This window comes from Bombina bombina, chromosome 5 (genome assembly GCF_027579735.1).
Source record: "Bombina bombina isolate aBomBom1 chromosome 5, aBomBom1.pri, whole genome shotgun sequence".
In the NCBI taxonomy this organism is placed as follows: domain Eukaryota; kingdom Metazoa; phylum Chordata; class Amphibia; order Anura; family Bombinatoridae; genus Bombina; species Bombina bombina.
In genome coordinates, this window is record NC_069503.1 from 497,795,041 (window position 1) to 497,821,261 (window position 26,221).

Genomic DNA, 26,221 nt, shown 5'->3' on the forward strand with positions numbered 1-26,221 from the left:
ATATGAAGAAGCAACAACTAAACAGGTCAGGTATTTATATAAAAGATAAGGTCAGTTTAAAGCTATTTAAAGGACTACTAAACCCTACAAGCTACCTAATTAACCCCTTCACTGCTGGGCATAGTACAAGTGAGGTGTGCAGCGGCATTTAGCGGCCTTCTAATTACCTAAAAGCAATGCCAAAGCCAGATCGCATTTTGCGGTGAAATGGTGGCATGAAATATACCAAAATGGGCCTAGATAAATACGCTGGGTTGTCTACTAAAAAAAATATATAGTTTTGATAGGTAAATATAAAAAAGGCTCTATTTCTGTTTAAATGTAGTGATGGCAAAAATGCTAAAAATACTCTGGTCTTTTGTGGAAGTTTTTGTCTGAAGTGCCCGGTCCTTAAGGGGTTAAATAAAATCACATTTAGCAAGAAATATATTTGTGCATACATTATCCTAATCTAAGCTATTAAAGGGACATAACTGTCAAAATTAATCTTTCATAGTTCAAATAGAACATGCAATTTTAAAAGATTTTTCAGTTTACTTCTACCATCAAATGCACTTCATATTCTTGGTATCCTTCGTTAAAGAGCATTCCTAGGTAGGCTCAGGAGCAGCAATCCACTGCTGTGTTTGGTGGCTACCCACCAGTTGTGATCAGCTAGGTTCCAATAATTCATTGCTGCTCTGGAGCTGAATTTAACTATTTATTTGCATAGGTTAAACACATACTTAAATGCACACAGTATTGAAATAATAAAATGTTCACATTAGAAAACATAATATTTTTTTTAACTTTCATGTCCCTATAAGAACACGTATTTATGTGTAGTGTGATAGGAGCGCCTAAAGGTGGATTCCTGCTGCTAAAAAAGTTCTTCCCTCAAAGAGAACTAAATGGTGGATAAGAAGAAAAAATGGGGTTTATTTAGCAGCGCTAAAAAAAGCTAGGAAATGATGATACCAATCTAATTTATGTTTAATACAATCTATTTTATTTAAAAATTCTTATAACACATAAAAACAACAGCAAATGCTTTTCCTAATTAATAAAGGGACGTCTCCCTTATACAACACTTATAAAAACAGACTAGAACCATATAATCCTAGAATTTCAGGTATAAAGGAATTAATTCTATAGATAACATATGGCAAGCAACAAATTTCTAAGATAAATGGTGAATTAAATATTTAAAAGGCACAAATGTATCAATCCTAATAGCTTTACAGTTCTTCAGTAACAAATTCAGTTATAAAGTTACACAGTTACTTTCCTTGGACATATAATTGGCTCAGGTGTGCTGGATAGTTAAAAAGGCAAAAAACAGCCAATATTCTGATTTAGGTGCCAAAGCAATCGTGGTTAATGGAAATGGTTAATTTAACAGATTATAAGAACACGTCACTGGAACACAGGAAGTAGTTATATATATATATATATATATATATATATATATATATATATATATAAATAAATGTAAATATTTGCATAGGAAATTAGTATATCTAAGCAAGTATCCCCGCTTGCTTTCCCCCAGAAATTCTTAATATGCAATGTTTGCAATGCACAAGAGAATTGTGGGTAAGATATGCAAATTCTAAGTTTTTTTGCTTCAAAAGTACTGTTTTAACACAGCGATCCTTTTAAACAGGAATATGACAGCAAACCAGAAATCACTCACTAGACAAGCCTGTTTCGTTCTTTTTAGAACTCATCAGTAGGAGATAGATTTCTGGTTGCTGCATTGGAAAAGCTATTTTCATGGTTAAACCAAAATTCATTAAAATTATGGGGGGAGACAAAAAACTGAAATTAAAATCCTCCATGTCTCAAAATTAAATCAATGTAAATATTTGCATAGGAAATTAGTATATCTAAGCAAGTATTCCCGCTTGCTTTCCCCCAGAAATTCTTAATATGCAATGTTTCCAATGCACAAGAGAATTGTGGGTAAGATATGCAAATTAGATATGCAAATTCTCAGTTTTTTTGCTTCAAAAGTACTGTTTTAACACAGCGATCCTTTTAAACAGGAATATGACAGCAATCCAGAAATCACTCACTATACAAGCCTGTTTCGTTCTTTTTAGAACTCATCAGTAGGAGATAGATTTCTGGTTGCTGCATTGGAAAAGCTATTTTCATGGTTAAACCAAAATTCATTAAAATTATGGGGGGAGATAAAAAAATGAAATTAAAATCCTCCATGTCTCAAAATTAAATCAATGTAAAGATTTGCATAGGAAATTAGTATATCTAAGCAAGTATCCCCGCTTGCTTTCCCCCAGAAATTCTTAATATGCAATGTTTCCAATGCACAAGAGAATTGTGGGTAAGATATGCAAATTAGGTATGCAAATTCTCAGTTTTTTTGCTTCAAAAGTACTGTTTTAAAGGGACACTCAGGTTATATAAAATTTTCATGATTCAGATACAGCATGTAATTTTAAACAACTTTCCAATTTACTTCCATTAAAAAAAAATGTACACAGTCTTTTATATTTACAATTTTTGAGTCACCAGATCCTACTGAGCATGTGCAAGAATTCACAGACTATACGTATATGCATTTGTGATTGGTTGATTGCTATCACATGGTACAAGGGGAGTGGAAATATACATAACTTTGAAATTTGTTATAAAAAAAATCTACTACTACTTGAAGTTCAGACTAAGTGCTATTGCATTGTCTTGTTATCTTGCATTTGTTGATTATGCAAATCAAATGTGTTGACTGGTCCTTTAACACAGCGATCCTTTTAAACAGGAATATGACAGCAAACCAGAAATCACTCACTATACAAGCCTGTTTCGTTCTTTTTAAAACTCATCAGTAGGAGATAGATTTCTGGTTGCTGCATTGGAAAAGCTATTTTCATGGTTAAACCAAAATTCATTAAAATTATGGGGGGAGATAAAAAAATGAAATTAAAATCCTCCATGTCTCAAAATTAAATCAATGTAAATATTTGCATAGGAAATTAGTATATCTAAGCAAGTATCCCCGCTTGCTTTCCCCCAGAAATTCTTAATATGCAATGTTTCCAATGCACAAGAGAATTGTGGGTAAGATATGCAAATTAGGTATGCAAATTCTCAGTTTTTTTGCTTCAAAAGTACTGTTTTAACACAGCGATCTTTTTAAACAGGAATATGACAGCAAACCAGAAATCACTCACTATACAAGCCTGTTTCATTCTTTTTAGAACTCATCAGTAGGAGATAGATTTCTGGTTGCTGCATTGGAAAAGCTATTTTCATGGTTAAATCAAAATTCATTAAAATTATGGGGGGAGAAGCCAATAATGATCGGAACAGCCAATAGAATGCGAGCTCAATCTGATTGGCTGATTGGATCAGCCAATCGTATTGAACTTGATTCTGATTGGCTGATTCCATCAGCCAATCAGAATATTCCTACCTTAATTCCGATTGGCTGATAGAATCCTATCAGCCAATCGGAATTCGAGGGACGCCATCTTGGATGACGTCCCTTAAAGGAACCGTCATTCTTCAGTTGGACGTCGCCGGATGAAGATGGGTCCGCGGTGGAGGTCTTCAGGATGGAGCCAGTCCTCATCGGATGAAGATAGAAGATGCCGCTTGGAAGATGATGGTTGCCGGTCCTGATCTACTCTTCTTCCCGGATAGGATGAAGACTTTGGAGCCTCTTCTGGACCTCTTCAGCCGCCGGATGATGGATCGCCAGCCCCCGCTTGGGTTGGATGAAGATTTTGGAGCCAGGACGGATCGGTGAACCTGGTATGGTGAAGACAAGGTAGGATGATCTTCAGGGGCTTAGTGTTAGGTTTATTTAAGGGGGGTTTGGGTTAGATTAGGGGTATGTGGGTGGTGGGTTGTAATGTTGGGGGGGGGGGTATTGTATGTTTTTTTTTACAGGCAAAAGAGCTGAATTCTTTGGGGCATGCCCCGCAAAGGGCCCTGTTCAGGGCTGGTAAGGTAAAAGAGCTTTGAACTTTAGTAATTTAGAATAGGGTAGGGCATTTTTTATTTTGGGGGTCTTTGTTATTTTATTAGGGGGCTTAGAGTAGGTGTAATTAGTTTAAAATTGTTGTAAGATTTTCCTTATGTTTGTAAATATTTTTTTATTTTTTGTAACTTAGTTCTTTTTTATTTTTTGTACTTTAGTTAGTTTATTTCATTGTAGTTATTTGTAGATATTGTATTTAATTAATGTATTGATAGTGTAGTGTTAGGTTTAATTGTAGGTAATTGTAGATATTTTATTTAATTAATTTAATGATAGTGTAGTGTTAGGTTTAATTGTAACTTAGGTTAGGATTTATTTTACAGGTAATTTTGTTATTATTTTAACTAAGTAACTATTAAATAGTTATTAACTATTTAATAGCTATTGTACCTGGTTAAAATAATTACAAAGTTACCTGTAAAATAAATATTAATCCTAAAATAGCTATAATATAATTATAATTTATAGTGTAGCTATATTAGGATTTATTTTACAGGTAAGTATTTAGCTTTAAATAGGAATAATTTATTTAATAAGAGATAATTAATTTCGTTAGATGTAAATTATATTTAACTTAGGGGGGTGTTAGTGTTAGGGTTAGACTTAGCTTTAGGGGTTAATACATTTATTAGAATAGCGGTGAGCTCCAGTCGGCAGATTAGGGGTTAATAATTGAAGTTAGGTGTCGGCGATGTTAGGGAGGGCAGATTAGGGGTTAATACTATTTATTATAGGGTTAGTGAGGCGGATTAGGGGTTAATAACTTTATTATAGTAGCGCTCAGGTCCGGTCGGCAGATTAGGGGTTAATAAGTGTAGGCAGGTGGAGGCGACGTTGTGGGGGGCAGATTAGGGGTTAATAAATATAATATAGGTGTCGGCGGTGTTAGGGGCAGCAGATTAGGGGTACATAGGGATAATGTAAGTAGCGGCGGTTTACGGAGCGGCAGATTAGGGGTTAATAATAATATGCAGGGGTCAGCGATAGCGGGGGCGGCAGATTAGGGGTTAATAAGTGTAAGGTTAGGGGTGTTTAGACTCGGGGTACATGTTAGAGTGTTAGGTGCAGACGTAGGAAGTGTTTCCCCATAGCAAACAATGGGGCTGCGTAAGGAGCTGAACGCGGCTTTTTTGCAGGTGTTAGGTTTTTTTCAGCTCAAACAGCCTCATTGTTTCCTATGGGGGAATCGTGCACGAGCACGTTTTTGAGGCTGGCCGCGTCCGTAAGCAACTCTGGTATCGAGAGTTGCAGTTGCGTTAAATATGCTCTACGCTCCTTTTTTGGAGCCTAACGCAGCCTTTATGTGGACTCTCAATACCAGAGTTATTTTTTTTTATGTTTAAGTAGTTTTTATTAGAATAAGGTTCATTGGGTTACAACAAATCAAAATAATTTTTTCTTGACATAATAGACAAATAAGCAATATTACAATATCAACAAGTTAAGCATTGTCAAGTATCAGTAAACCAATGGCCCAGCTTTTTTGTGGGTGGCGGGGGAGGGGGAGGTAGGATAAATGAGGGATAAAAAGAAAAATATAGAGATTATTAGAAAAAAAAAAAAAAAAAAGAAGAAAAAAGAAAGGGAGAAGAAAAGACAGTCTAAATTGAATGAGCTAAAATAATATTCCGCAGCTCACTAATTTGTTCAAGGTGAACTGTGGGAATTAGATTGCGTAATCAAAAGGATAGGGGATAGAGAGTCTAGGAGAAGGGGAGTCAGGTCGTACATCAACAAGTTCGTACCAATAAATTGAGAGCTATAGTAATGGTCTTATGGTCTAACTAGCAACTAACAGTTTGCATGTTCATCTTTCAAACCCAGTAAACAATTCAAGGTGTTCATCCTCTTGTGCTAAAACTATTTTAAGGGGTACTATGAGGTCTTTGCTCCCAGATAAACTGTACATTAGTTATCATCTCTCGTTTACCTAGGTAGCAGTAGTGCATTTTCTCTAACAGTATCACATGACCTCCGCTACCCATTGGGCTATTGTGGGAGTTTCTACTGACTTCCATAACCTGGGGATTAATCTCTTAGCACATGTCAACATTATCAGAAATAATTTTTTCCTATAGGCACAAGAGAGTTTTGGGGCATGGTTAAGGAGGATGATATGTGGATTTAGCGTAATTTCTGTGTTTAGCGTTTCGCTCATATGTTGAGCCACTTGTTGCCAGAATATGGTTAAGTTCGGGCAAGACCACCAAATGTGCACCATGGTGCCCGTCTCACCACACCTTCTCCAACAGCTAGATGAGGCCGTCGGATAGATAACTCGCAGGCGATGTGGAGTTAATTACCAACGGGCCATGATTTTATAGTTTAGTTCTGATAATAATAGGGAGGTTGAGGAGGAGTGTATATTGCGGAAACAACGCTTCAGATCCTCTTCGCATAGGTCATGTGGTATTTCGTCTGACCACCTATCCAGGTATGAAGGTCGTGTCTCAGGGAATTTATTCCTAAGGATTTTATATACCATGGACAGGTGAGCTTTCGTAATGTCAGGGGTGATACATAGTTGTTCAAATGTGGTTAGTGGTCTGAGGGTGTCCCTCTTGTGTGGGTTATTATATATAGAATGTCTAATTTGCAGGTATGTGTACCAGCTATGAAATGGGGGTCCTAGTTCTTCTTCTAGTACGGTTCTATATTTTATGCCCATTGGACCTGCGAATAGGTATATTGGAAGGTTCTGCAAGTGCCTTACTGGGTTAGTGTGGGTAAACCTGCTATGTTGTAGAAACAAATGGTTGTTAAGTAGTGGGGTTAGCGGAGATAGTACAGTTGATACTCCCTTTATATGAGTTATGACATAATCCCATACTTCGAGTGTAGCTCTAATATAATCATTGCGCTGTATCATATGTTACCAGAGTTATTTTTATGGTGCGGCCAGAAAAAAGCCAGCGTTAGCTACGCGGGTCCTTACCGACAAAACTCTAAATCTATCCGAGTGTTTTTAGTAAAGTAAATACTAATGCACAATACTGCATTGATGTATAAAGTGTGAATACAAAGGAAACAGATAAATCTGATAGATACGAGAGGGAAAACAAGTGTCAGCTGTAGAAATTGACATTAAAGGACCATTAAATGCAGTAAAATTTCATAAAAACAAGTGTACAATAAAAATAGCAAAGCAACAACACTTAGGGGCATATTTATCAATGTGCGAGCGGACATGATACAAATGAAACAAAAAGAAAGGGCGCCTCCTAGTGTAGCCAGTATATATTGGGATAGATAGAATGAGATATACATTTTATACTCACATATAATAAAGGCAAAGATAATGCCTAGGTAAGCAGTCTGGAAACTTAGCTGTGTCCCAGTTGACTGTGCATCAGAATGCAAGGGCAGCTCCTCTTAGTAGATTCCCAAAACCATCTGAAAGAGTAGAGAGATATACAGAGGGCGACTCCTAGTGCAGATTAGTAAGCAAAGTGTAAACCCACCAGCTTAACCCTTCAGAGAGATACTCACAAAGTATAAAGCACACTGTAGTGCTAATGTAGCATGCTGGGTATATTACAGTGCCCCAGCGCACATACCACTCCGGTAAAGAATTGTCCAAGGTGTTTAGAATGCTCAAAAGAGAAAATAGGAGACTCCAGAAGTATAAAAAAAACACTTTATATAAAAATATAACAATGTACAATAAAATATCAGTAAAACACGCTACGCGTTTCTCAGAGCTGACCACTCTGTTTCCTCAGGCAAGTAATACTGATCTATAACTGAAGTCTCCTATTTATACACCCTCAAATCAATTAAAACATCAGTCACACCCAGTTTAACAATTACTTATGCAAATGTTGCTATGGTGACCTTCACAATCAAAAATGACTTTTCTTAGTAGAAGTATAGAAATATATAGCACATTTTGTGCACAGATCTACTTTAAAACGTTTAGCTAGTATTCAAACAAGTATGTGGCAGATCATACAATGCATCTAATAAACATTTTGAAAGAAAACATATACAATGTCTACAATAACATTTTCACAGGAAAAAAGATACAACACCCATATAGTTAGTTCATAACTTTTAAACAATCTCTCTTTGTGAGTATAGATAAACTATTTATTTATTCATCATGTGGTTAATAGCTTTTTTATTTTCTAAGGATTTATTTCTTACTTATAATGCAAGGCTTTATTTGTTTGTTAGAAGCGCCTAACTACTTTCATAATACCATGTATGTGAGTACTAGCTTGTAGGCGTGTATCGTTAACCAATCCCACACTGCCGTATGTATGGGTAATGGCTTGTAGGCGTGTATCGTTTATCGCCGAATTTAAAGTAAAGTTCCTCAACTCTATTCCTAATATGTTCTTATCACTTTTTGTATAGTGTCCAACAGTAGATGGTTTCTACGTTACCTAAGTTGTTGTGTTATGCTTATTAAGGCTGATGTCATGAAAGGCTTTGTCTATTTGTTTAAGGTGCCTCGCTAATTTCCCAATAACATATGTGTGGGCGATGGCCCGTGGGCGTATATTGCCAACCAATCCCACAGCACTATGTGTGTGAGTCATGGCTTGTAGGCGTGCATCGTCTATCACCATAAAAAATAAACATTCTCAACTACATTCTAAATGTAAAAGGCACCTTTCCAGTTCCTTACTACAACTTACTCAACCTCCTCAAGGTAGCGATTATAATTTATTATTAAGTTTGTGAATACACGTCTATAATGTTACACACCCAGCAACTGATCAGGAAAATTCGTGACTGCTGGGATGTGTCAATGTCACCCTATAGCTATGTTTGAAGAAGCTTCGGCCAATCTATGAGGCCCTATGATACCTCTTCTCAAAAAAGGGGGCAGATCCTATCCTAACAGCCCTCTGCATTTTTGGCTAAGATATCATATTAGGAATAATGCCGATCTCGTTATCGTTATGCTACAATCTAGCAAGTACATATACACATATGCCAATAAATCCAGATTAAATGTAATTTAAAGTTGTATTTATAAATATAGCCCCATAAGAAATAAATTGTATAAACCCGTGTCTATAAATATTTCTGTGCCAAAATATATAAATTAGTATACTTGTCTATATAAACCACGTATATGGAGAAAAAAAGTTATCTGTGCTTTATTAGTCGTGAGATTGTTGTTATTTATGAACTCATTATGTGACTAGTGCAGAGTTCTCTAGCTATGTGTTGCTATGTGATACAAAGTAGCATATCATGTCCGCCACACATCGATAAATGCCGAAAGCATACGCTGTCGGCATTTATCATTGCACCAACAGTTCTTGTGAACTGCTGCTGCAATGCCGCCCCCTGCAGATTCGCGGCCAATTGGCCGCTAGCAGGGGGTGTCAATCAACCTGAAGGCTCGTGGGATACAAGGGGCATCAAGCTCCATACGGAGCTTGATAAATATGCCCCTTAATCTTTTTTTTTTTTTTACTAGCAACATATCATTTTTTTATTTTTTTATTGATGACAAACATTCTATACAAATTAACAGGTTATGGTATTGCCATCATTACGTTAAACATAAAAGAAAATGAAAAAATGTATGAAGAGAAGAAAAATAAGGTAAATAATAATACAAACTATAGACACAGCAATGTGCTATGGAAGGATATGCATGTTCATCATTGAAGTCCACTCTTTTCCAGAAATGAAGGAATTTTCCGTATTTTTGTTAGGGTTTCTGAGCATTGAGTCCTTCCATTGACCTGTGAGAGCTCTAGTACCTGTCTAGGAGAGTTGGGAGGAGGGGGAGGCTAGGTCGAGGGAAGATTATGGGGAGGGAAGATGAGAGTAGGAGTTAGTAATAGGAATAGAGGTTGGGTGGGGGGAGGGGGGTATATGATAACTGATCGGAACAGCCAATAGAATGCGAGCTCAATCTGATTGGATCAGCCAATCGGATTGAACTTGAATCTGATTGGCTGATTCAATCAGCCAATCAGATTTTTCCTACCTTAATTCCGATTGGCTGATAGAATCCTATCAGCCAATCGGATTTCGAGGGACGCCATCTTGGATGACGTCATTTAAAGGAACCTTCATTCGCTGTTAGGACGTTGTTAGAAGAGGATGGATCCGCTGCTTCAAGATGGACCCGCTCCGCTCCGGATGGAAGAAGATAGAAGATGCTGTCTGGATGAAGACTTCGGACCCTCTGGAGGACCTCTTCCGGCCGGATAGGATGAAGACTTCGGACCCTCTGCAGGACCTCTTCTGGCCAGATAGGATGAAGACTTCGGACCCTCTTCTGGACGGATCAGATGGTACCCGGCTGGGTGAAGACAAGATAGGAAGATCTTTTTAAGGGGAGTTTGGGTGGGTTAGATTAGGGGTATGTGGGTGGTGGGTTGTAATGTTGGGGGGGTATTGTATGTTTTTTTTAAAAGGCAAAAGAGTTGATTTCTTTGGGGCATGCCCCACAAAAAGCCCTTTTAAGGGCTGGTAAGGTAATAGAGCTGTTTTTTAGGCATTTTTTTATTTTGGGGGCTTTGTTATTCTTTTAGGGGGCTTAGAGTAGGTGTAATTAGTTTAAAATTCTTGTAATCTTTTTTTATTTTTTGTAATTTAGTGTTTGTTTTTTTTGTAATTTTGTTTAGTTGATTTAATTGTAGGTAATTGTAGGTAGTTTAGTTAATTAATTTATTGATAGTGTAAATAACTATTTAATAGCTATTGTACCTGGTTAAAATAAATTCAAAGTTAATTATTTCGGATCCATTCTTTATTCATATTCATTATTCTATTCTAAAGTTTAGAATAGAATAATGAATATGAATAAAGAATGGATCCGAAATAATGAACGGATCCAAAAAATGATTTAACTTAAAGGGACACTCAAGTCAAAATTAAACTTTCATTATTCAGATAGAGCATTCAATTTTAAAAAAACTTTCCAATTTACTTCCGTTAACAAAATGTGCAGTCTTTTTATATTTTAAAAAATTTGCTCCTACTGAGCATGTGCAAGAACTGATGGCTGTCACATGGTACAGGGGGAGTGGAAATAGACATAACTTTTAAAATTGTCAGAACAAAAATCTACTACTTTTTTGAAGTTCAGACTAAGTGCTATTGCATTGTCTTGTTATCTTGCATTTGTAGATTATGCAAATCTACTGTGTTGAATGGTCCTTTAACATAACTAATTTGCCAAAACAAAATGATCTAAAACTAAAATCGCCTTCCCCGACATCTCCAACATTAAATAAAAGTATTAACCCTTAAACCACGGCCCCCCACATCGCCAACACTAACTAAACCTATTAACCTATAAACCGCCGTGTCAGGGTGCCAGGAATCTGACTGAGACGAGAAGTTCAGAAATAATCACACCTTTATTAATAGCAAAAAATAATAAAAAAGTCCACAAGTCAAATAACAAGCCAGGAGTCAAAACCAGAGCTGGTAGTCAGACGAGCAGAGTCAGGAGCCAAAGCGAATAGTCAGACGAGCCGAGTCAGGAGCCAAAGCGAGTAGTCAGACGAGCCGGAGTCAGAAACAAGGAGAACAGCAGAGTCAGGAACAAGCCAGGGATCAGGAACCAGGAGGGACATCAGACAGCCAGGTAATACACAGGAACTAAAGAGGCTGCTTCTTGGGTGGTAACTAGCCATAGAGCAAGCTATTATGCTATTGTTCGTTCCCAGGTTTAGCGCTTCTCTCTTTTTATTTATGCAAATTATGACATTTTGGGAAGTCTCCCTAAATGTTATGCGGGAATCCAGATGTGGACCCGTTGCTCAGTGTGCCTAGGGATATGGCTGCCCACAATAGGCCGAAACGTACGTCTGGGGATTTGCTGTTTCTCTCATTCAGAGAGGGATTGCCTGGTATTTCGGGGCTGGACAGTACTGTGAAGTCAGGATCAGACTGATATGCTTCAGGAAAGTTCTTCTCTGTGAAAGGCACATGTTGAGCAAAAAGAAGCTGCTTCTTGGGTGGTAACTAGCCATAGAGCAAGCTATTATGCTATTGTTCGTTCCCAGGTTGAGCGCTTCTCTCTTTTTATTTTTTTATTAATACACAGGAACTCTCACAAACAGGTCTGAGACAATGCAAGGGCAAAGCATACTGAATATAAGCCCTTTAAATAATAAGTGATGACATCACAATTCTGAGACTGGAACCTGTCTCACATGGATGATGTACACCAGTCTGGACATAAAAGGGCATGCAGGAAATGAGCAGCATCACACACTATGCACCAGAGTCAGCAAGAGAGGTGAGTAAAATGGCTGCCAGCAGCACATGGCAAACAAAGCAGGGAAAAAAATCCTGACAGTACCCTCCTCTCAATGAAAGGCTTATTGGGGAAACGGGCATGAAAGGCATGGAGGAGGGCGGGAGCATGAACATCAGAGGAGGCAACCCATGAACGATCCTGGGGACTGTAACCCCTCCAGTGAACCAAATACTGTACGTGGCCCCTGGATATACGAGAGTCAATAATACTGCTGACCTCATATTCTTCATGGTTGTCAACAAAGATAGGACGGGGACGAGAGCAACACAGTGGTAAACTGATTACAAACCAATGGTTTCAAGAGGGAGACATGAAAAACATTGGAGATGCGCATTGCAGAAGGAAGATCAAGAGAGTAGGCCACAGGATTGACCCGTCGGAGTATTCGAAAAGGACTAACATAATGGGGAGCCAGTTTATTGGAAGGCACACAAAGGTTCAAGTTGCGGGAGGACAGCCAAACCCTGTCACCAACCTGGTAGGAAGGCGCGGGCAGATGCCTACGATCAGCCTGGAACTTTTGGCGCTGCATAGAATGATGAAGGCAATCCTGAATCTGCACCCACATGGAACGGAGTTGCCAGAGATGCTCCTCCAAAGCCGGAATACCCTGAAACATGAATAAATCGGGCAACAAGGATGGTTGAAACCCATAATTCGCCATGAACGGGGATAACTTGGAGGAAGCATTAATAGCACTATTACAAGCAAACTCTGTCCAAGGTAACAGTTCAGACCAATTATTGTGGTGATCTGAGACATAGCAATAGAAGAACTGTTCCAGAGCTTGATTAGACCGTCCCGCAGCCCCATTGGATTGAGGGTGATATGCCGAGGAGAAGGAAAGCTGGATCCCCATTTGAGTACAAAAGGAATGCCAAAATCTGGGGACAAACTGGCTACCCCAGTCCGACACTATCTCCTTGGGTAAGCCATGTAAATGGAAGACCTCCCGGGCAAAAGTTGAAGCAAGCTCCTGAGCGGTAGGCAGCTTCTTCAAGGGAATGCAATGTAACATTTTAGAAAAACGGTCAACCACCATAAGGATAACAGTATTGCCATTGGAAACAGGGAGCTCGACAATGAAGTCCATGGAAAGATGTGTCCAAGGATGCTCACCATTAGCAATAGGTTGAAGAAGACCCACATGAAGAAGTTGAGGAGTCTTATTCTGTGCACAAACTGAGCAGGAGGCAACATATGCAGCAACATCAGTATGAAGACCTGGCCACCAGTATTGTCAAGTGACAGGCCAAATCATTTGGTTCTTGCCTGGGTGACCTGCGGCTTTAGGATAGTGGTAAGTTTGCAAAAATTTAGTTAGAAGATTCTCAGGAACAAAACACTTACCACTAGGTTTCTAATGTGGTGCATTGGTTTGTGCAGCCAGGATCTCCTCCCCCAAGGGAGAAGTCAAATTAGGACATATGGTAGCCAAAATATGGTCAGGAGGTATAACTGGAGATGATTAAGACCCCTATAATCAATGCATGGTCTTAACTCGCCACCCTTTTTCTTCACAAAGAAGAAGCCAGCCCCTGCAGGAGAGCTGGATTTGTGGATTATCCCCCGTGACATAGCATCGGCAACATACTCCTCCATAGCACAATTCTCTGCAACAGACAGAGGGTAAACCCGGCCCGAGGAGGAATGGCTCCGGGTTGCAGGTCTATGGCACAATCGTAAGACTGGTGAGGAGGCAACATGCCTTTTCAAACACATCTAGGAACTCTCAGTACTCCTCTGGCAATTGAGATACCAAAAGAGATACCAAAGTGCACAAGGCTTTAGCTGGTTTCCGAAGACAAGTGGAAATACATTGCGGAGACCACGTCAAAATTTCGGACCTGCACCAATCGAGACTGGGATTGTGCTTTTGGAGCCAGGGATAACCCAGAACAACTGGAAAATGCAGAGAATTTATCACCTGGAACTGGAGGGTTTAAAAATGAAGAACCCCATAGCCATGGATAATGGAGCGGTCTCGTGAGTAAAGAGTGCGGGCTGAAGGGGCCTGCCATCAATGGCCTCAATAGCAAGTGGAACAGACCGAGACAAAACAGGAATGGAGTGCTTTGATGCAAAAGCACTGTCAATGAAATAGCCCGCAGCACCGGTGTCAACAAGAGCCTGGGTGACTATGGAGGAGTCCACCCAGCAAAGGACAACCGTGACCAAAGGTTTCTCCTTTAGCTGTTCTGGGGACGAGGATAAATCACCCAAGGTCTGCCCCCAACAGGACTTTAGGTGTGAGCGTTTTCCGGCCATGTAGGACAAGACTTCAAAAGGTGGTCCTGTAACCCACAATAGAGGCAGAGCCCCTCCCTCCTCTTAAAGGCCCTCTCCGCCACAGAAAGACGCGTGAAACCCAACTGCATCGGCTCAGCAGTACCTGGTTACTCGGGACCAGGAGGCATGGGAGGAGAGGGAGGCATGGGTGGGAACGAACATGTAGGAGACAACGGAACAGGAGACTTCCGCAAGTGCTCCTTGAAAGAGGGCCTCTCTCTGAATCTGATGTCAATTAGGATCAAAAAAGACACCAAAGCCTCAAGATCCTCTGGTAAATCTCTGGCAGCAACTTCGTCTTTAATCGCATCAGAGAGCCCATGAATGAAGGCGGCAACAAGGGCTTCATTGTTCCAACCTACCTCTGTGGCAAGCGTACGGAACTCAATGGCATACTGAGCAACAGATCTCATACCTTGCTGAATGGACATGAGTCGTTTAGCAGCAGAGGAGGAGCGAGCTGGAACATCAAATACCCTTCGAAAGTAGGCCACAAATTCAGGGTAATTTGAAATCGCAGGTTTATTACTCTCTCTCGAGGGATTAGCCCAGGCAAGAGCTGTGTCAGAGTGTAACGAGATGAGAAATCCCACCTTAGCCCTGTCAGAGGGAAACGCCTGAGGTAACATCTCAAAGTTAATGCCCACCTGGTTCAAAAACCCTCTGCACTGAATAGGATCACCTCCATATCGCTGAGGTAGAGGTGCAGAACTGGACATGCTCCTGGTAGGACTAGGTGCAGCAGCGGAAACAGGAGCAGCCATAACTTGCGGAACACTTTGGTCCAAATGTGCAGTGCGAGTCAGCAGGATTTGCAGGGCTAGTGCAAATTGATCCAAGCGGTGATCCTTTTCATCCATCCTGGAAATGATGGAAGGTAAAGGTGGATTATTAGCACCATCAGGATTCATAGCCCTTGCATAATGTCAGAGTGCCAGGAATCACATTGAGACGAGAAGTGCAAAAATAATCACACCTTTATTAATAGCAAAAAATAATAAAAAATTCCACAAGTCAAATAACAAGCCAGGAGTCAAAACCAGAGCTGGTAGTCAGACAAGCCGAGTCAGGAACCAAAGCGAATAGTCAGATGAGCCGAGTCAGGAGCCAAAGCGAGTAGTCAGACGAGCCGGAATCAGGAACAAGGAGAACAGCAGAGTCAGGAACAAGCCAGGGATCAGGAACCAGGAGGGACGTCAGACAGCCAGGTAATACACAGGAACTCTCACAGACAGGTCTGAGACAATGCAAGGGCAAAGCATACTGAACAGAAGCCCTTTAAATAATAAGTGATGACATCACAATTCTGAGACTGCAACCTGTCTCACATGGATGATGTACACCAGTCTGGCCATAAAAGGGCATGCAGGAAATGGGCAGCATCACACACTATGCACCAGAGTCAGCAAGAGAGGTGAGTAAAATGGCTGCCAGCAGCATATGGCAAACAAAGCAGGGAAAAAACCCTGACACGCCACCCCCCCACATCGCCAACACTAACTAAACCTATTAAGCCCTAAACCGCTGCCCCCACATCGCCTACACTAACTAAACCTATTAACCTCTAAACCGCTTCCCCCCCATATCGCCAACACTAACTAAACCTATTAACCTCTAAACCGCCGCCCCCCATATCCCCAACACTAAATAAAATCCTATAAACCTCTAATCCACCATCCCCCCACATCGCCAAAACTAAATAAACCTATTAACCCCTAAACTGCCATCCGCTCATATCACAAACACTAAGTAAAATAATTAATCTCTAAACCGCAATCCCCCCATATTGCAACTAGCTAAATTAAACTATTAACCCCTAAACCTAACACCCCCTAACTTTAACATAATTAAAATACAACTAAAGTAAAGTTACAATTATTGACTAGCTATTTAAAAATAAATACAAACTTACCTGTGAAGTAAAAATAAAACCTAAGCTTAAACTAAAAAAAACCCTAACATTACTTGTTTAAAAAATCTAATACCAAAAATAAAAAAATAAACATAACTAAAAATAATAAAACCTTACATTATTAAAAGTAATAAAAGCTAACATTACTAAAAATAATAAACACTAAAATTACAAAAAATAAAAAACTACTATTACAAAAAATAACAAATTAAATTATCCAAAATAATAAAAGTTATTGCTATTCTAATACCCCATTTAAAAAAAACACACCCAAAAATAAAAAAAACCTAATCTATAATAAACTACCAATAGCCCTTAAAAGGGCCTTTTGCAGGGCATTGCGCTAAAGTTAACAGCTCTTTTGCCAATAAATTAAAACAAATAGCCCCTAACATTACAACCCCCCCCAACCCCCAAATTAAAAAAAACCTAAGTAAAAAAAACCTAATCAACCCATTGTCCCGAAAAGGGCATTTGTATGGGCATTGCCCTTAAAAGGTCATTCAGCTCTTTTGCAGCCCATTAAAAATGCCTTCATCTAAAGAAAAACCACCCCAATAATAAAAAAACTTCCATTACAAAAAATAAAAAACGAAATTATCGAAAATAATAAAAATTATTCCTATTCTAATTCTGCTGTTTTTTTAAAAAAAAAACACCCCAAAATAAAAAATCCCTAATCTATAATAGATGAAAGAGAGCGCCTCATAGTGCAAATATCTCTATACAATTAGAGGGTATAGTGTTCTCCGGTAGAAAGGTACTCGCAAGTAAAGTGGCACTTTTCGTTAAAAAGTGCAGGCAGGCAGGCTGACATTTACAGCAGTCAGTACGCTGGAAATATATAACAACTAAAAAGCAGTATTAAAAACAAATGTTTATATAATTTAATTTGGTATATTACCATTTCGCTATTCCAAGTATATTTAATTTTCTATAGATTGTGGGATCTGTATATGGATCCCCTTGAGAGGCAGCAATCATTATATGCCTATTTATTTCAAATTATATAAACATTTGTTTTTAATACTGCTTTTTAATTGTTATATATTCATGTCCTACAATCAGTAAGTCTTTAGAATTACTATTCAAATGTTGTATCGTAAATCAAAGAAATTCTTTGGTATTAGTTATTTTGTTTTCTACCACTTAGAAAAATGTCTATCAAATTGTCTCTTTGCAACAATGTTATAAACGTCTCTATTGGTTCTCTCTTATCCAATCAGGTGATATGCACACCTTTTTAAATGTACCTTGTAACCATGTATGTAATTGATCTGATGAAACGGCCAGGAGCTAACGGCCGAGAAACGCGTTATCAGCTCCATTAAACTTTTTTTTAACCATTTAGTCTGGACTGTGTTACAATCTGTGCCAGCTCTTTAACCCTAGAGACTTTGCAGACACGCTTTTTATCAGCCCATACCGGTCATCTCGTATAAAGGGTCCGAGCCCTATTGGGACAAAGAGGTTTCTCGCGGAGCACGGCTCCTAATATCACCAGGGTCCTGCCGGTGGACACTTTGACAGCGAGACGCTTACGGAACTGCACTATACTGTCCTTGCCAGCGTACTGACTGCTGTAAATGTCAGCCTGCCTGTCTGCACTTTTTTAACGAAAAGTGCCACTTTACTGTTGTGAGTACCTTTCTACCGGAGAACACTATACCCTCTAATTGTATAGAGATATTTGCACTATGAGGCGCTCTCTTTCTTCTTTCACTTTATAGATACCTGATTCACCGCCAGCATCAAGAGAAGCAGCCTGACAACATGAGATCTCTGTATTCTTTGAAGATTCTTTCTAAACAACGAACTTTCTGGTTTGCATTTGCAATATATGTATGGACTTCTTTTCTTTTATGTTATTTTATTTTTCATCACCAGATATTGCTACACGTATTTATTGGTTACATTCACAGTTCAATATGATCACTGTGCATTTCTGAGAGCTTTGTCTCACACCATTTATTTTTAATATATGTTGAATGACACACTATCTTTTGCCTGCAATACATATCACACTTTAACAAGTTCTCTACATAGAACTTTGGACACACTTAAGAGATTGGCACTAACAGCTCTTTGATACGGTGTTACTCTCTTGCTTCAATTCATTTTCAGGCACACACACATTAGCACCTTACAATACATATTTTTGTATTATTTTTGCTACATTTCTCTGGCGCACCTTATTTATATTTTATATTTTATCTATATAAAATATATATTATTTCTAATCTATAATACATTACCAATAGCCCTTAAATGGGCATTTTGTAAGGCATTGCCCTAAAGGTAACAGCTCTTTTGCCAAAAAATTAAAACAAATACTTCCTAACATTACAAACCCCTATCCCCCAAACCCCCAAAATAAAAAAAACGAACTAAAAAATACCTGATCTACCCATTGCCCCGAAAATGGCATTTGTATGGTCATTTCCCTTAAAAGGACATTCAGCTCTTTTACAGCCCATTAAAAATAAAAAAGCCCTAATCTAAAAAAAACCACCCCAGAAAAAAACAAAACCTAACACTAACCTAAAAATCGGTATTCACTGTTCTTGAAGTCCGGAGAAATATATTCATCCCAGCTGCGAAGCATCTTCATCCAGACAGCTGCATCCATCATGGGACCGGCAACTTCTATTTTCATCTCTGCGGAGGCGGAGTGGTCGGTGGATGCACGGAGGCAGAGGTCCAGACAAAAGTCCAGGTGGAGGTCCATCGGTCCTACGTGGAGTTCCTCTTCATGCAAACGTCCGCCACACACTGAGGATTGAATGCAAGGTACCCCTTTTATATTGGGGTACCCTTGCTTTCCTATTGGCTGAAAAATTCAAATCAGCCAATAGGATGAGAGCTGCTTAAATCCTATTGGCTGTTCAAATCTGTTCACAGGTAAGTTTGTATTTATTTTTAAATAAGTAGTTAGTTAATAATTGTAACTTTACTTTAGGTGTATTTTAATTATGTTAAAGTTAGGGGGTGTTAGGTTTAGGGCTTAATAGTTTAATTTAGCTAGTTGCGATGTGGTGGGACGGTGGTTTAGAGGTTAAATATTTTATTTAGTGTTTGTGTTGTGGGGGGACGACGTCTGTTTAGAGGTTAATAGGTTTAGTTAGTGTTTGCGATGTGGGGGATGGCGGTTTAGAGGTTAATAGGTTTATTTAGTGTTTGAGATGTGGGGAGGACGGCGGTCTATAGGTTAAAAGGTTTAGTTAGTGTTGGGGATGCGGTGGGAAGGCAGTTTAGAGGTTAATAGGTTTATTTAGTGTTGGCAATGTGGGGGGACAGCAGTTTAGAGGTTAATAGGTTTATTTAGTGTTGGCAATGTGGGGGGACAGCAGTTTATATGTTAATAGGTTTATTTAGTGTTGGCGATGTGGGGGGACGGCAGTTTAGAGGTTAATAAGTTTATTTAGTGTTGGCAATGTGGGGGGGGCAGCAGTTTAGAGGTTAATATGTTATGTTATTGTTGGTGATGTGGGGGTACGGCGGTTTAGGGGTTAATAGTTTTATTTAGTGTTTTAGTTATTGTTGGCGATGTTTGGGAACTGCGGTTTAGATGAACAATGAAAATTCTGAATATGAATAAAGAATGGATCCGAAAATGCGGAAACTGATTTATTAGTTTTCGGAATTTTAGTTATGGTGCCGATTCGGAAATACAGATTCAACCGAATCGGTCAAAATTCTTCCGAAAACAAATTTAAATATATCAACTCAAATTTTTTTGAATTTGAATATTGTATAATTTGATTAGAAATAGAAAATTTTTAATTGAATATAACATTTAAAGATACCTTAAGAAATACTATTACATTAAATTTTTTTAACATATTGAGTCCTATTTATCAAAGGTCTGTAGGACCGACCGACAGTGTGGATCAGGTCCGACAGACATCACTGAATGCGGAGAGCAATACGCTCTCCGTATTTAGCATTGCACCAGCAGCTCACAAGAGCTGCTGGTGCAACGCCGCCCCCTGCAGACTCGCGGCCAATGGGCCGCCAGCAGGGAGGTGTCAATCAACCCGATCGTACTCGATCGGGTTGAATTGTGGCGATTCCTGTCCACCTGCTCAGAGCAGGCAGACAGGGTTATGGAGCAGGGATGTTTAGACCGCTGCTTCATAACTGCTGTTTCTGGCGAGTCTGCAGGCTCGCCAGAAACACAGGCCCTCAAGCTCCATTCGGAGCTTGATAGATAGGCCCCGTTGTGTGAACATTTGAAATTCGTAAAAAGTGTGTTAAAATTTGTTTCAGTTTTCAAATGTTGCAAAACATTCGCCCATCCCTATTTGTCAGCCACTGGTATCATGTGATAGCCATCAGCTAATTACAGACTCATATACACTGTGAGGTCTTGCACATGCTCAGTAGTAGTTTGATAAAGAATGTAAGTAGCAAAGTGTCTTACAATTGAATGCTCTATCTGAATTATTAAAGTTTTATTTTGACTTTACTGTCCCTTTAATTGTTATTTATGATTCATATTACCAAAATCACAATATATCAGTAATGTCTCCAATTAAGGGCCCAATCACAATCCTTTAAAAAAAGTTATCTAATGATTTATCTACAAAAATCTCCATAGATTTTAATGGTGGTTGTCTGTCTGTTAAAATAAATAGATATGTTTTTCTAAAGCATTGTGATAAACCCCTAAATTAGTAAACATAAGACACTTGGTATTGTGCTGTACAACCTGTATACTCCACTTTAATTTTAAAATGATTTAAAGGGACCCTAAAGTCAAAATCAAAAGGTTCATGATTCAGAGAGCGCATGCATTATATATATTATATTGGATATATATCTATATATCATGTATGTGTTTTATATTTTTTGTTTGGATAGGCAAACAAGACGGATTGATAAGCGGAGAGTTAGAAAGGCTATAATGTACCTAGGTATGCTTTTCAACATAGGACACCAAGAGAACAAAGCATGTGTGTGATTGCAATCACTTTTCAGTAATTTATGTAAATTAATAAATATTTAAAATGTTTATATTATGGCTTTTACTTTTTATACGTGCATTCAGACTTTTGCTGATTTATTTATTTAAGTCGTCTGACACATGATCAGCTAAATACATTATTGGACAAAATGGACAAAGATTGAATGATTTCTTGACAAAATCAATTTGCTCATTTGTTTATGCCATTTGGTGCCAAAAATGGTAAAATAAGGAGTTATAAATTGTTAGTTTAATTAGCGTCTTTGTTTGTAATGATGTACAAGGGTTCTGACCATTCATGTTTCCATCCCTGTCCAATTCAGCCATAGCAACTAATGACTGATGTTAGTGACAGCTGGTCAATCACTAAATGTTGGATTTTAGTTACACAGACTTGTCCAATCAAGCCTTAAAGGGACAGTCTACATTAAAATTGTTATTGTTTAAAATGATAGATAATGCCTTTACTACCCATTCCCCAGCTTTGCACAACCACCATTGTTAGATTAATATACTCTATAACATTCAAACCTCTAAATCTCTGCCTGTTTCAAAAGCTCTATAGACAGCCTTTTAATCACATGCTTTGTATTTGCTTTTCACAACAGGAGACTGCTAGTTCATGTGGGCCATATAGATAACATTGTGTTCACACCCGAGGAGTTATTTAAGATCTAGCACAACACAGTACTAAAATGCAAGTCAATAGATAAATAAATAAATAAAATGTCATGTGATCAGGGGGCTGTCAGAAGATGCTATGGGCATATTTATCAAGCTCTGTATGAAGCTTGATGCCCCGTGTTTCTTGTGAGCCTTCAGGCTCACCAGAAACACAAGTTATGACCTGTCCACCTGCTCTGAGGTGGCAGACAGAGATCGCCGAAAATCAACACGATCCAATACGATCAGTTTGATTGACACCCTTTGCAGGGGGCGGTATTGCACCAGCATTTCACCAGAACTACTGGTGCAATGATAAATGCAGAGAGCAAATGCCGTCAGCATTTATCGATGTGCAGCGGACATGTCCGCTCACACGTTCTTAAATAGGCCCCTTAGTTACAAAGTAATCACAGAGGTAAAAAGTATATGAATATTAGGGGTGTGCATCTTCACTGATTATCAGGTCAACAATTCAATTTGATTCCGCGATGCATCAGTATTACTGCCCATGGTTTTCATCAACAATCAGTAGTCAGAACAACTCCCTTTTGTATTGTATCTGCTCTAAAAAAGGACACTTCTTGCATGTTGCAAAGTCTGAACACAGCAGACAATTTATGTAGAACAGTAAATACTAAATGTGTGTGTGTGTGTATGTGTGTATATATATATATACACACTGTATATATTTGGCACACAAGATAAGTGTGGCAGGGTGTGTTTTTTATCTATCTTTTATAATTTCTGTGCTTTCAGACCTTATTTCTAATGCATAGTCTATATCACATAAGAGGTTTTATCCTTCTATTTATTATTACTTTTTCTGCAACACTGGGTACAGGTTCCTAAGATTACAGCAAGGTTTTTCAAGCATACTATCATTATAGCCAAATATCCTTCCTCTCTTAGGGGTCATATAGATCATCTAAATAAATAGTTTTAGTCTACTGGTTCTCTCCAAAGACCTTACACTACTGGCTGTACCTTTGGCAATTGCCAGAGATGACATGATTCTGTAAAAGATCTGCCTAATAAATGAGCCACAAGGAATTGTTAGCTGTTTTTTCTAGGCACTCACTTATGTATATTGTATGTACAGCTACATAATCCATGGCACTTGTATTTCAGGCTCAGAAAGCTTTGTGGTTATTGGATAATACTTCTAAACATATCTGTTGTACATTGTTGGAACTTCCAGAAAGTTGGAGATTAAAACAAGAATATTTTGAATACCAGGTTTCTTTAGACTTAGCTTGTAGAGCTTTTCTTGGGATGTGAATTATAAAACAAGTCTGAAGAAACCTGGTATTCAAAATGTTCTGGTATAATCCTTTCATTCAAAAAGCAAGTTGAGGTAATTTGCAAAGAATAGGTAAAAAAAAAAAGTTTTGCAGGGATGCATATAACATATAAAACTGCTTCTAAGAATCATAAACTATTAAGCTAAATACATAATTATCAGTCCTTAATACGCTCTCTACATTAGTTAGATTAATAACATTAAGCCTTATATAATATTTTAGCATTATTATATAGTTATTATATAGTTCAAGTGTCCCTTCCTCTCCCTCAGAGTTAGTGTGCTAAGTAAGAATGCGAGCAACGTAGCTCTCGCTCATTCCCAGGAATGCTTGGTCTGGTCCCCGGGCAGTGAGAGGAGGTGGCTGCGGCTCACGGGGAATACATCGCTCCTTGGTGGGGTAATTTGCTGTACAACCTTCCTCACTTAGAACTCAACCTACAACTGAGGAGCAGCAAATTTAACCCAACGAACTCAGGGTACCAGCAGGTCAGTACTAATGTCCAGTTACGGGGAAAGTGCATGGTACAGGAGACGTTGACATGGAGCAATGTAAACATACAAACTGTATAGTACATACATCTCTGGACCCACAAGGAGCAGCAAATAGTGTGTCGGTGCCCACGGAAGAAGTAGGTGCTAAAAGCTGAGAGGCTCATAATAGGGTTTATAGTTCCTGTGCTTCAGGATCCGTATAAGGAAGTGGGAAGTTATTGTTTTTGTAACCCCAATATCACGTGACCCCAGAATTGATTCTGATCTAAACTGCATTGATGCAGCATCGTTCAAGGCTGCATCGTGATGCATCGGGGTAACGATTATTTTCAACAACCTAATGAATATAACTGTGTTGGTTATGCAACACTGGGAAATGGGTAATAAAGGGATTATCTATATTTTAAAACAATAATAATTCTATTGTAGACTGTTCCTTTAACCTAACATAGGGATATGGGACACAAGAGGAGGCTCACACATTTTAATTATTTTGACTAGAGCTATTGGAATATTCAATTGTGTGACTTCTGTGCTCTATGAGCTAGTCATTGACTCAAATACAATTAGAGAGTTGTATGTTCTATTAACATTAAAATATAGGTTCTTTTCATTGTTTACAATTCTTCAGTGTAAGATTTTTGTTAATATTGGTTGTCTATATTTGCTGTTCCCTTTGGAAATAATGATAACAAATTTAACATTTGTCCAAAATAAATGTCCACATAGACAACATTTGGATAAACTTTGGAAAAAATAAAACTAATCCTTTGGATGCAATTACTTTTTAGCCATTGAACATGTCTAGTATTCTATAAAAGACAAAAGGAGAGAAGCGTGGACTCAAGTGTAGCATTAACAATTTATTATTTAAAACACATGCGATATGTAAAAACTCACAGGATGCTCAAAGTCATTATTCACATCAAAGCCGACTGCTATAAGCCTCCTAATATCCACTCCGGATATCCCTCCGTATGTGTGTTCCAGAGTATTGTTTATCCAAAGCACCCTTGCTGTAGGAAATCCTCTTGGCTAAAAGTCAAACAGACCCGCTCTGCAGTCGCGGGATAGTGACGTCCTTGGGGCGCTCGGCAATAGACACGTCGGTAGATTTGGTTTTATACTGTGACATTAATACAAATAAGGTATGTGTAAAAAACTTCCATAAACCTACAGACAGAAATGGTTTGTTAAATGCCAGGAGTGGTCACTATAAACAGTGGAAAAATAATGTGCCACTAAGACAGTACCAGAGAATCAGACGCAATTGTACATATATAGAAGATTTTAATAAGGAAGCTGATTATTTAACTAAAAAGTTCATAGAGAAAGGATATGATATGAAACTATTAGACACTGCTAGAACAAAAGTCCTACAAATGGACAGATCACAGCTTATTACTAATCAACATAAGAACAAAAATAAAAACAAAACTAAGAAGAGCTCTGAACAAGGGAATGTTAAATTCATTACCAGGTATAACAATCAGCATCACCAAATTAAAAAAATCCTAAATAAACATTGGATATTAAAACTTGATCCAGTATTACACAGTGTGTTAGGTGATAAACCAGAAGTCATTTTTAAGAAAAATAAGGATCTTAAAAATTATATAGCTCCCACAAAACTCAAACAAAAAACAAATAGTGGAACTTTAACTAATTGGTGTGGGGGACATGTAGGTTTATACCCATGAAAAGTTTCAGAATGTGTGATGTGTCCCCTAATAGATATCAATCACACTACTTTTACCAACTATGATGGTAGTCGCTCATACAAATGCAAATTTAGGTGTACTTGTCACACTAACTATGTAGTATACCAATTAAACTGCAAATGTGGCAAAATCTATGTTGGAAGGACAAAAAGAAAAATCAAGTATAGACTCAGAGAACACATAAAAAATAAAGAATCAGGGGGTCGATCCGATATAAATCGTCGCCCGCAAAAGCCGGCGACGCCAATATTTGCGCGGGTTTGGTATCACATATACGGCGTAACCTATAGGTTACGCCCGTATATTTCTGCCGTCGCCCGTAGTTTTTTGGGCCATAGGCAGGTATACCAAACCCGCGCAGTTTGGTATCCAATATGCAGCGTAAGGACTTACGTGGCGAAAATGGAGAAAACTTACTCCATTTTCACCTCGCCACAAAAAGCAGCCGTAAGAAGCCTTACGCTGACTATTGGAACCCCGTAACTCCCTAAACTAACTAGAAAATAAACCTAACACCTAACGCATGCGCAATGTCTATCTCCCTGTCAACCGCGATTCCCCCCCCCCCGAAATCCCTAATAAAGTTATTACCCCCTAAACCGCCGCTCCCGGACCCCGCCGCCATCTACATAAACTAACCCC